Source organism: Apis mellifera, linkage group LG15, assembly GCF_003254395.2.
Source record: "Apis mellifera strain DH4 linkage group LG15, Amel_HAv3.1, whole genome shotgun sequence".
Taxonomy (NCBI): Eukaryota; Metazoa; Arthropoda; class Insecta; order Hymenoptera; family Apidae; genus Apis; species Apis mellifera.
Window position 1 is genome coordinate 5,439,932 of NC_037652.1, and position 12,350 is coordinate 5,452,281.

The following is a 12,350-nucleotide window of genomic DNA, read 5'->3' on the forward strand; positions in this document are numbered from 1 at the left end:
AGCCCGTGACCTCGATCCCGAGGAGCGGTTGGATAGCCAGCAGAACCAGACGGCGCAGCCAGCCTCCCACAGACAAAACAACCACCTTCCAGCCACGACCGCGACCTTTTTGTCGGCTCCTGGTACAGTCCCTGCTCGAACAAACAACGAAGTGTTGCCAAGAAGAAGAGAATCGAGTATCGTTTCTCTCGTTGCATCATAGAGATGGAATATTTCGAACAAAATACAATTTCATTGGATCTAATTCATTTTTGGTAAAATGAATTTTGGTATTTTCGAACGAGTTTAAATCGATGAGCGTAATTTTTAGATTCGCAAGTTTAAATAAGCATCGTGACTTTGCGATGCGGTTGCCACGAAGCTGGCTTAATCTTAATTTTGTGGTATCGAAGATATTAGAAAGAAAATAGGATAAGTTTTATCATCAATCTTTAAATAAACGGATTCCATTCTCCCGGATGATGCTATTTTCCTTAAAAAAAAAGAAAGAAAGTACGACGTAATCGCCGTTCAAAACCCGTAAATAAAGATTTCCCTCGTGATCACGAAGAGTTAATGGAGGCTGATTGTGAATTATAGAGGCGCTAGTACCCGCATAGTTTACAGCTCGAGGACGGAACGCTAGGTGATTGTAAGTTATTGGCAGTTTCGCGGTAACCCGCGGAAGATCGCTGCCATTACGGAAGGGGTTCACGTTTCCATAGATCAAAACGAAAATGTCTTTTCATTATCGTCTCTTCAAAATTCAAATAAAAAGAGAGAAAAAAATACCGGAACATTCAAAATATCTTTAAAACACCAGATAATGATGAACGACGTTTAAAACTGCAAGAATATCGATTAGAAATCGATGGAAACAAGTGAGTAATATTTAAAAACACGAGAGTGAAAATGGATTCGATTGGAAATACGAGGTATGGATCGATCAGGTTGATTTTTACTGCTACTCTGAGCCGCGAGAAAGTAAGAATCGGGCCAGATACGATCGCTTTTATTACGGCCTCCTCGAGAACGCGTAACGTGCCTCGCGATCGTAAGCGAGCGATTTTTTCCCCCCTCGAAGCGGAGCGGCGTTTTCGTCCAGGAACGATTCGGCAAAGCAATATTTTTTAACGCGCATCGTCGATACCTTGGCGAACGAACGTGAGGCGAACAATAGATTTCGATTGGATCGATGATCCCACGCTCTCTTTATTTCTTCGACCGAGGAAGAAATTATTATTTTCGAGCTCTAAGAAGAAAGAAGAAAAGAAAAATTATGATTGTTCCTGAGATCGAATTTTCAAGATTCCATTTATGGATTATACACTAGAATTTCATTTTGGAGGAACAAATAGAAATCGTGTCTTCAATTTATTTTGAATTTATCTTGATATTCCTCGTGATTTTTGCTCGAATAATTGATTTTCCAGATAAATGGATCGATCAATGTTACGTTCCTATTTCTATTCAGCATTAGTTCTATTCAGATCAAAAAAAGAAAATACTTTTTCACATTTTTGGAAAAAGTTATCGTCCTGAAGAACATGAAATTTTCACATCACGAAGAAAATCGACCAATAAATGGAATTCAATTGTGGAATGAAAAATGGATTCGAGGATGGACTCGATGAAAAATTACAGATCCCCTTGAAAAGAAAAAAAGTAGTACGCCGATTGATCATCGTATCGATGGAGTATCGCGTTAACGAACGCATATATCTGGGAATTGAAAAAGAAGAAAAGAAAGGAACTCCGGAGGAGGAATTCTCGGTCCGAGAAGAGGGAATACATTCGTCTTTCCATCGACAGCGATCAAAACGATCGATGCCTGCTTATCAACGTGCCTGGTTATCGATTAACCAGAGCTTGCACAGCCACGTGACACGTTAAACGCGTGAATAATTGGTGAAAAAGATGGTGATCGATAGAGGAGAGCCGCGTGATGAATGCGCGATTCGAGCCACGAGCCAGGTATCTGTCAACGATTCGAATAACTCAATCGTTTAAAAGGAACCGATCGAGAGTGAACGACCGGCGGATTCACGGCCAGACTCTGACAAGCCATTCTGGAGAGGATTGAAAAAGAAAAAGAAAAAAGAAGAATCGGACTACTTTTGAAACTTGCGTCGTGTGAGCTTCTTGACTGGTGATATATGAACGTGTCCGGATAACGAGCGTGCGTCGATATTACTTGCTTTTCATTGGTGTGATACATTGACGAGCAATTATTAATCAAACCGCTTTTCGACGAAACGGAAGGATTTTGCATTTTCAAGTTTCGATGAAATTTATCAACAAATCGTGATGTGTTTGCAATCCGCAGGAACGTAAGGGAAATTTATATAACAATTTAGATTTCTAAAAAAAAACGTTGCAGAGTTAACATAATTGCAGAGGTAAAACAAAATCGTTATAAATATTTGTGACAGAGTTTCGTCATCTCTAATAAGATAAGAATAAAAAAATGATAACGAGAGAACAGAAAAAATCTTGATCATAATCTAACTTGCCATCGCTCCATTTTCCCCCCCATGCCAATTGCACGGTTACGACGATCCATCTTTCGAGTTGGCTCGCTATGCAAATTTACACAGAGAGAGGTTGTATGCGTTATAATTGATCGAACGAACTGGAGGAAATCAAAGGAGACACGAGTCGTTTCGCCTCTCCATTCGAGTCACTCAATTTTTTTCTTCGCCGCTCCGTGCACCGTGCATCTCGAGCAATCGTTGCCTGGTTGACGGGCTCCCAAGGGAAAACGCGATCGGGATACACCCTCCGCGTGTTCTTCTTCATGGGAGGGAGAGATGGAAACGCTAAGACCCCCCGCTCGACTTCTCGACGTGCCATTAGGCGGTGTAGCAAGTTTTTCGAGACCGCCTTACCACCCATCTTCCAGACTATTTTCTTCCTTTTTCCACGAAGAAGAGGAAAGAATTCGATCGATTGGAAAGATTTTCTGCTAATATCTCATTATCATCTCGATGTAAATATTGCTTATTTATTATTTCATTACGAATAATCGAGTATCATCAAAATGCACAACGTGATTTGTCTCTGGTTTGCTCGTCAACTTGAAGATTTCTCCACCTACGTGAAGTCTTCAAAGATTCGAGTTTGGAAAGCTAACACGAAAGTGCAAAGTCTGATTAATTTATTTGCTTCAACTAACTCGAACTATCTCAAATGCAACGCAAATATCTCAAGTTTTTAAGCTTCGTAGCTTCGACTCTTTTTTTTAAAAAGAAGCAGAATCTTGATCGTTTCGCCTTGTTAATTGGATAATATGTAAATAAAGAAAACCAAATCGAGACACGATGTACGTAAGACAATAACAAAAACAATCAAATCAATTGGACGTTATCTACGTTTTCGTACAAATTCATATAATACTGCAATCGGTTAATCGATGTGATCGATATCGTGGAAATAATCGCAAAACTCTCTCGTTACCGATTCGTTCCTCTGCGATTACGCCACCACCGGACGAAGTTCCGCGCGTCCGTCACACTCTGATTCCTGCTGGAGGTGTATCGGCCGCGAAACCGAAAAGGAAGCGCAGTCAGAAAAGGAGGGGAAGGGGGAAGGGAGGAAGCAGAGACGAATGTACCAGAAAGGAATGAAAAACGGGAGGGAAAGGAGGGGGGAGGGAAGAAGGAAGCACGCCGCGTTATTGCACGCGACTGCACGGTTGCGCGCATAATCGCACGGGCCCCCGAAAAACGCCATTTCAAGTTCGTTCACCCCCCCCAGAAAAACGTACTTTCTCCTCTTTGTTGCTCGCGCCCGTTCCGATCCAATCTACTGAATACCCCCGATACCCATCTTTCGAACGCCGATTTTTCGAAACACCTGCCGTGCTTTCACCTCGTATAATATTTCGTCCTGGCCGTGAAATCGAGCTTCTTCCTCCTCGCGGATTTCAGATCCGAAATTATGGAAATTATGGAAACGTGGCCGAGGATGAAATTTTCTAAGAGGAAATCTTTTTCTTTTTTATCAAGATTGTTTTAGTATTCAAATTATATAAGCGATATCGAATCGAGAATTCATTGATATGAATTTGATGAAATGAAATGATCGAATTTTTAACAAGAAATAATAATATCTATGGAAAAGAGAAAAGAGAAAATTTTGTGGAGGATAATTCAAAGTATATAAGCTACGCGATACGAATTGTAATCGAGAATTGATTGGTACGAATTTTGGCTAAACGAAACGATCGAATTTTTAACAAGAAATAATAATATCTATGGAAAAGAGGAAAGACAAAATTTTGTGGAGGATGATTCAAAGTATATAAGCTACGCGATACGAATTGTAATCGAGAATTGATTGGAATGACGAATTTTGGCTAAACGAAACGATCGAATTTTTAACAAGAAGTAATAATATCCATGGAAAAGAGGAAAGAGAAGATTTTGTGGAGGATGATTCAAAGTATATAAGCTACGCGATACGAATTGTAATCGAGAATTGATTGGTACGAATTTTGGCTAAACGAAACGATCGAAATTTTAACAAGAAATAATAATATCCATGGAAAAGAAAAAAGACAAAATTTTGTGGAGGATGATTCAAAGTATATAAGCTACGCGATACGAATTGTAATCGAGAATTGATTGGTACGAATTTTGGCTAAATTCGAATTCTTAACAAGAAATAATAATATCCATGGAAAAGAGGAAAGAGAAGATTTTGTGGAGGATGATACGTTACGACTTGCCTCTCCGTGAAACGAAGCTTCGATTCGAAATTGCATCCGATTTTTTAATCGTTACGCAAGAAATATTATTTAACGGTAATTTAACTTTGCTTCCAAATAATTTTACACGTTCTTTCGCGCGCAAACAGCCAAATAATAATTTCTTTTGGTCGTAAAACTGTACGCCTATACACGTAACGCGAATCAACCGGCATGTATCCTGCCAAGAAAGTTTCCGTTGAAGAAGAAACCGTTTTACGACACGTCTCTGTCACGGGCCATTGACACTTGTCGCGTCTCATCCGCATATATAGGTCGCAACGATGACTTTTTTTTTAAAGAGGGGAAAAGGGGAGGGGAGGGGAGGGGAGGAGGCTGTCTTGGAAATTGCACTCGGCGAGTGCATACGCCATATATACCTATATGGACACGCGATGATGGTCCCTGGAGTTGGATGGCAGCTGTCGTTCGAGGACTGGTTTTAATAAATGAAGTTAGCCGGATCGCGGGATGTGCACCCGCTGCGCGCAGTGATATAGGGATCGACTGTCGTTTCTGTTTCAACGATTAGTCGAGATACAGAGATTCCACACCGATCTGATTCGTTCGTTAGGCAATAATGGTGATAACGGTCGGATGATTAGATAGAGTGGAAGAGAGATTTCACGTTCACATAAATTTTACGGATTATCAGCTTTGTTAATACGCTTTGTTATTGTCGACAGATCATCGAAATTTTAACGATAGATTTATTATCTCAAATCTGGAATTGTATTGTTTTATCGAAGGTATTACTTGTGAAAAATTTATTTTCGACGGTAGTATCGACTCGGATACAAGGGCTTCTTTGAAAGGCAGATGATAGGAAATCAAAATATCCGTTGCCGCTTCTCTAATTATATTATTACGCGTCAATGTTGTTAATTTATTACGTACGACACGCGTACCAATTAAACTGTTTTTACCCTTCCAAGTGTTTAATCACTCCTAGTTATTTATTACCCGTAATAAATATGACGATCTTTTAATCACCAGCGATAAATCCATCTATAATTACCAATTACAAAAAAAAAAAAAGAAATTAAAGCGAAACTGTTAATCCAATCGTAAAAATTCGAGCAAATTCGATTCGTTTGCTCCTTTCAATTTTCCTCTCCTTCCTAAAAAAAAAAAAGAATCGTCGAAGAAGCAATTAACAAAAACGATCGAACAGCCAACAGCCAACGGATAAAATAAGAGAAAAAGAGGAAAGGAGGAGGGGAGGATGACTGGCGTTTTAAAGAACCAAGCCATTTAAAGGCTTTTCGATTGTCCCTTTCTCACCTCGACGTTGGCCAGCTGCATCCGGCAGAATACGCGCGCAGTGACTACGGCGTGCGGTCGGATACAATGTTGGAATCGCGACGAAGTGCAGGTGTAGCCGCAACGCAGGCTGGCCACGTTTACACGCGGCCCGTAGCACATGCCATTAACGTCCAGACCGCATCCATGATCCCTTTCCCCCTTTTCGGCCTGCAACGACAATGCGGCCCAGCCCCTGCTGCAATATCGCGAAATACCGGACGTCCACGACCGCCTTGTATAATGCATAAGCGCCACGAGGATCATTTATTATACAGGGAGGACGGATTGCGGCCGGCTTACGTAATCGACCTGGATTATGAAATTACGATTCTTTCAACGAGACGCAAATTATGCACTTTCGATATGCATACGAACGAAGAATGCATCTTTATTTTCTTCGCCGCGAGTGGCAAAGATTTTGATCGATCGAAATTCGTTTCTGACTTTTATAATATTACGGTTCTATCGCTGTACAATTTCCAAGAAAGTATATAAAATTGTATCGATGCAATATTTTTTACAAATACGTAGATAAATCGGGAAATGATATCCCCGTTGAAATCGTTGGAACAAATGTTGGATTAATAAAAGTGGGCTCGAAGGAGAGAGAGAGAGAGATTCGTTCGTTTCAATTCGCTTAGGCGATCGAATCTCGTGAACAAATCTCCGCCAATTCCGGGACTCGACGGGGCGGCCGCCCCATTTTCAGAAAATTTATCGAGAGAAAATCGGCGAGAGCATATCGGAGGATTCGTCTTAATTCGCGATGGAGAAGCGGCCGATCCTCGTTCAGCTGTTCACCGCTCCTGCCTTTATCCCCCGCCGATGGGATTACCCCGCGTGGAAAAGCTTAGACGAATTTATCGCTCCAAGACTTCGTTAGCGAGCGGCTGCAAATGAAAACTTATGCGAACGTTGGGGATATTGGCGGGGTTACGATGATCGGACTCTCTCTCTCTCTTTCTCTGTACCGGTTTAAATTGCTTTTCTCGTTGATTTATAGGACCCAACCTGGATACCACCGGCTCTAAATCAATTCTGCTACTTCGTGGACCGTTATCAACCGGTGTCTTAGTCGCATTATGTATCGAATTGTGTCTTCGTTCGGGAAATTATTATTGGCCACGATATCGAGAAACTTTCATCGATGTATTGTGTGATTATATAATTTCTTGCCCAATTTTCCCGGCAAAGGAATTGAATTATTCCAATAAGGTTTGTTATAAAGTTGATTATACAAATCAAATCTTCTTCATTTTCAATTCTTCCAAAAATTCTTTTTTATCTCTAGCTCGATCCTATCGATACCTATTTCTAGATCGGATACATTGTTGTTTCAACATTTCATTGGATTCGTATAAATATATATATCCTTGGTTATATTCGAAGAAAAAAGGAAAAACGAGGGAAAAGCGATGATCGAACGATTGGACGAAACACGAGAAGTCGGGGAAAAATTTGTATCGAATTACCCCCGTGGAATTTCCATGGTATAAGTAACGGATTCCATATCCGCGGAATCCTAGCAAGTGTCTCCCCCAAAATAATAATATATATCCCTCAAGAACCAGAGGGGTAAATATAATTTCGCTCAGGCTATTCCCTCCCGTACGAAAGTTTCCCGATTTACCAGCTTTATTTCTCCTCGATGGTGCTTATGTTCCGCGAATTACGCCCGTTTTTATGACATTCCTCTTTCCAAACTACTCTTATCTCTCCCATCCATTCCGACTATATATATAAGTTCTTCTCGATAATCCTTAATCGAGAAACGATTTCCCGACGATTAACCCTTCGCTAAAAACTAGTACTAAAAATATTATTACAGATTGTTGAATACGATTCGTCGATCACAATTTTTTTCGCGAAAGAAGACGATTCTTCCTACTAATTTTTACAATTTTTCACGCGACACATATTTTAAATACAAGAAAACACATTGAACGATGCGATCTGTGTATGATAGATATAAGATTCGTTGAGATGAAAACGATCGACTTAGGTAATAAATAGAAATTGCAATGAGCAGACGAGGAAGGGGTTAATCCTTGGACGAGACTTTTGGCGGAGGCTGTATCGCCCTCGGCCTTGGTGGCCGCGTTAATTACCGGGCTCAGCCTCGCTATTGAGATTAATGACATCGGTTCGTATTTTATGCGAGGATGGGTTTATTGGTAGCGCGAGCTGCCCGTTAGGTGTGCTCGTGAGCGCGGTCCGTGTTAATTGGTACAGACGATCTGGGGAGAGGCGATGCTCCGCGAGGCCATTCGGTTAACCAGGATCGGGAACGGAGATTGAACAACCGTCCTCTCCTCCTCCACACCGCGAGAAAAAGAAGGCCAAGATGGATGAAATCTCCTCTCTTCCTTTCTCCAACCTAGAATTAGGAATATTTTGATATAATTCGCTCCTACCATCGGATCGTTCTTCTTTGAATTCGAACTTTGAACAAACTTTGGAGTAATCTACGATGATATCATCGAGTCTATTCCTCTTTTTTCTTATTCATTCGAAACTGGAAAACAGCATGGAATTAGAGCAATCGGAAAATTTTTTAATTTACAGAAAATTGAAGGGAATGCAATTTAGAATATTGATGAATTATTCGATTCAATGGTTCTTGTTTAATATAAAAAAGAAACGGAATTTTAATTTTTAAGAATATTACGATTTATGGTATGATAGAGGGAGTCATCCTTGTCCTCTCACCATCGTCATCCCCGTCCGTGAACTCGATACCATCGCATAGAAACGTGATAAAACAGTCAAGACACGTTGGGGATCAGTGTATACATTCCCACTCGTCGGAAAACATTGGAAAGAGACGTGTCTCCTGATAATTTCCACGTCTAATGTTACTTCGTAATACAAGCACTCCGCCAATCAGGATTACGTTACACTTTATTCCTTTATATATATATATATATATATATATATATATATATATATATATATATATATATATATATATATCGAGCTCACACTATTTGCCCTAACTAATTTCGTTTCCCGTTACGTGCTCCATTTCCATCAACCTTCATCACCTCCTCGATAAAGTTTCCAAAATCGATGAGAATTCACGTACTGTACAATCAAACCATCATGGCGGATGGTTACAACGAATAATTTCTTCTTCGAATAGAAATAATTTCCACTCAAAAATTATTTAACATCGTCTTCCTATCTTTTGTTTCGAAAATTTTCCTAATAACATTTGTTCTTATCTCTTATTTCCAAACAAACTTTCCTTCGACCGTATCGAGTTGTTTACGTCGATTCGTGTTGATATTCGCGCGAGTCGTCCAATTCTAAACAGTACGACACCGGCAGTTCAACGAGGCAATGGTCCGGAAATTTGACTCGCGCGAAATTTCGGGATCCGCCTTGTAAAATCCTCCGTTCCTCCTGTCCCTTGGTGGATCCCTTTTGGCAGGGATTAGATTCAGCCGTCGTTGGGAGGCGAGTTCGCTTCATAATGACTAGGGAGGAGGGGGAGGGATGGAATCCATTGTCCATCCGAGGATCGCTAACTTGGTCCCCGGAGATATTGGCAGGATGGGCCGCGTGTCTGTCGCCATCCTGGACGAGTTACGAAGTCATTGTTTGCGACGCCCGCCTCCCGAGAGGAACACGAATACGTTATTTTCGACGTTGTGATGCTTCCCGGAAAGGTGATTCGATTTTCGCCCACGCTCGCCTCTTCCACGCATAGGATAATCCCTGGAAACAATCGTTTTCGAAGATTAGTGAAATAGTTGAGAAGTGAATTTGGGAAATTTCTTTTACATCGATATATAGAGTAATTAACGTGTACAAGAATTAAATTAATCTAATTTACTCGTTGGAAATTTCAATGATGATGATCGACCGAAACGAAGGATATATCGTTTAACGAAGTCTCCTGCGTGGAAAAGTTTGTCCAGGAGAGTAATATTTGATCCTCCTTTGAATTAAAATTCAAAGATCCATTCGACGAAAGACAACGCGGCCGATTATCGAGGCCGAAAACAACGCGGAAACAAGCCGGAAGACGCAATTAAACCGTCCCCGTTTCTCCCTTTGAGGGGAGGAGGAGGGGCTACTCTAGCCGCCTCCTTTCGTCGAACCTCTCCGTCGCTCCGCATCCGGAATTAATTCCTCGGTAAATTGACTCCGCGGAGGAGGAGGAAGAAAGGCCTCTCTCGTCGCGATGTCGAGCGGGAAACACGTCGGAGGCGGGGGCGGACAATGGGGCGAGACACGGGGAGGGGGGAAAAATATGTTTCGCCCCGTTGGATGGCGCGGTTTCAGGTAGTTCGAAACGATAACCACGGCCAGCCCCGTGGCCGAGCCTCGTGAAACAAGGGAGAGGCCGGGACAATGAGAAAGTTTCACGAGTGAAAACTTTTCCCTGTCAATGGTGGAGCACGCCATGGTCGTGGAAAAGAGAGGAGAAAAAAAAAGGAATCGACGACGGGGACGGAATCGAAACTTCAGTCCTGCGGCCCATTGTCGGGGCGTACAATCGTTGGAACGAAAGCGCGACGAGTCCAGGCGAATAAGTGTACGTTGCGGGAATAATGAAAAAAGGAGAGGGGGGAAGGGAGAGAGAGAGAGAGAGAATCTCTTCCCACGATTCACAGGAGCATGTATCCTTTCGTTCCGTCCTTTTTTTTTCCCCTTTCCTCTCCGTTTCCTGTGGATCCCGTCGCTCCAGATCTGCTGCGCAGAGTGGTTGAAGTAATAAAGCAGGAAATTCCACGCCATCCCCGTGGGAAAAAAAAAATTTTTCATTTTCTACCACTGCAATTTTCACCCAGCCACTCCGATTTGCGAAATCTCGGCTGCCTTTACGGTTTCGAATTTTTCCCGATTTCACGCCGCCACTGGCACGAAAGCGGTCGAAAGCGAAACACGGTGGAAAACACTTCTGCTCGTATATATACGTATCTCGTGATTAAAATATTCCGTACGAAATTTTCCACCAACTTTTCAATTAAACTTCCGTTTTCAAAGAGCGCATTACCTTTATCGAAACGCAACGTTATTCGAAGAAGAAAAAAAAAATTCTTCATCTTAAAGATGAAGAATCAAATTCTTTTTTTCTTTTTTGGTACAAGAAATTTATTCATTCAATCGATTCGATTCTTCTCCATTCCCCTGTTTAATTCCCTTTGTTCCCAATTATCTTGGTACAACAGAGACTTTCCACGAAAGACGCATGATCGGATCGAGCTCGAGCCCGAGAGGCGGACGAGAGGCCGACGAGAAACGTTGGAGTCGAACAGAGGGATCGAAGCTGGTGGTCAAGGCGACGTATTGATCGCGACGTAGCCGGTCGTACGGCGAATCTGCAAATAGATTCGAGGGTGTACACGGACGTGCACACGTTAAACGTCCGGTCCGATTCCGTCTCTCGAATCCGCGTTATTATCGTGCGCCGCACAAAAGGCAACGCTATCGAACGCGCTCCTCTCCACGGCGAGCACGATCGATATCGATGCATGCGGCGGCAGTGAGCATCGCGGTGACTCGCCTTCCTCCGCCAATAATTCGCTTTCCATCCCCGAGGAAAATTAGAGAGAGAAAGGTTGCGAGGCGCGCGATTCAAACTTGCCGCGCAAAGTAGCTCGAAAGAAAACGTTCAATCACCCTCTCTCGATTCGTGGGAATATTAACAGCCAGTCTGCCTCGTTACTTACTTACGGAGGCCGAGTAGTTACTTGGCCAGAAACTTGTATCGATGGTTAATCGAAGTGGAGCGAAATCGGGACTAGATGGTTGGAAAAGCCATTTTCTTTTCCCTTTCTCTCCCTTTTCGAATAAATCGCTCCGCAATTTGACGATTGGAGGATAATAAGGAATAGGAAAGTGGAATGAAAAAGATTGTACGGGAGATAATGTAGGATAAATTATTATTATTACTATTAATAATTCTGGAAATCCCCTTTTGTTACAGGGAGCTGCTGAATTTCGAGGATAGCGGAGGGTCGACAGGCGGGCGTTTCATTAAACGGAGCGAGTGTCAGGATCGAGTGGCACACGTCGAGGGTAGTACATAGTACCCAGACGCGATCCATATTTGTTAATCTATCGCGGAAGAGGAGAGTCTTGACGAGAGGCGGGCAACAAAGGCGCGTCTGGAGCCGTCTGATTAATTTCGCAACGCGGAGAGGCCGACTCCAGTTGGAATACTGGAAGATAAATGAGATCGTTCCTGGGACAATCGCGCATCAAGCTGATTGCAGGGATACGCAACAGCCTCGCCCGGAGGTCCGTCTAAATTTCTATCGACACGAACGCGATGTATCCGGTAAGTAAAGGTTAGAGATAACGCAAG